This window comes from Symphalangus syndactylus, chromosome 14 (genome assembly GCF_028878055.3).
Source record: "Symphalangus syndactylus isolate Jambi chromosome 14, NHGRI_mSymSyn1-v2.1_pri, whole genome shotgun sequence".
NCBI lineage: Eukaryota > Metazoa > Chordata > Mammalia > Primates > Hylobatidae > Symphalangus > Symphalangus syndactylus.
In genome coordinates, this window is record NC_072436.2 from 85,268,395 (window position 1) to 85,269,592 (window position 1,198).

The 1,198-nt window shown below is 40.5% G+C and overlaps 1 pseudogene; it reads left to right on the forward strand.

Annotated features, from left to right (window-relative positions):
- Positions 1-227: 227 nt before the first annotated feature.
- LOC129461531 (transcription factor BTF3-like) lies at positions 228-820 on the forward strand (annotated as a pseudogene).
- The last annotated feature ends 378 nt before the right edge of the window (positions 821-1,198 follow it).

Sequence of the window (1,198 nt, forward strand, 5' to 3'; positions counted from 1 at the left end):
TGGCTACAGTAAATAACAGATTTTTAATGTATACAAAACAGCCTTCTACCAGAGGAAGATGCCATCCAGGACTTTCAAAGCTAGAGAGAAGTCAATGCCTAGCTTCAAAGAACAGACTGACTTTCTTGGTAGGGGCTAATGCAGCTGGTGACTTTAACTTGAAGCCGATGCTCATTTAGCATTCCAAAAATTCTAAGACCCTCAAGAATTACGCTAAATTGGTGTGTGCACCTAATCTCAGCTGGTCCAACCAAGACTCCCTGAGCACCAACCCTAGTCCCCTAGGTGGTCCCTTATCTGCTCTGACAAGATGAAAGAAACAATCATGAACCAGGAAAAACTCACAAACTGCAGGCACAAGTGCGCCTTGGTGGGAAAGGAACTGCTTGCAGAAAGAAGGTGGTTCATAGAGCAGCTGCAGCAGATGATAAAAAACTTCAGTTCTCCTTAAAGAAGTTAGGGGTAAACAATATCTCTGGTATTGAAGAGGTGAATATGTTTACAAACCAAGGAACAGTAACCACTTTAACAACCCTAAAGTTCAGGCATCTCTGGCAGGGAACACTTTCACCATTACAGGCCATGTTGAGATAAAGCAGCTGTCAGAAATGCTACCTAGCATCTTAAACCAGCTTGGTGCAGGCAGTCTGACTAGTTTAAGGAGACTGGCTGAAGCTCTGCCCAAACAATCTGTGGATGGAAAAGCACCACTTGCTACTGGAGACGATGATGATGATGAAGTTCCAGATCTTTTGGAGAAATTTGAAGAGGCTTCCAAGAATGGGGCAAACTGAATTGAGTCAACTTCTGAAAATAAAACTTAAAGTTACTGGGAACTGCTATTTTATATTATGACTGCCTTTTAAGAAATTTTTGTTTATGCATCTGATAAAATCTAGATCTCTAATATTTTTAAGCCCAAGCCCCTTGGACACTGCAGCTCTTTTCAGTTTTTGCTTATACACAATTCATTCTTTGCAGCTAATTAAGCCAAAGAAGCTTGGGAATCAAGTTTGAAACAAAGGTTAATAAAGTTCTTTGCCTAGTTTAGAAAAAAAAGAATTATGCTAAATCTACTCTGTCTGTGCTCTATTAAAGGAGCACCAAAGTCTATCTGACAGCACATCTGTTTACAGCATGGTTTACCGAATATTATAAGCCCACTGTTGAGACCTGCTGCTCAGGAAAAAAAGATTCC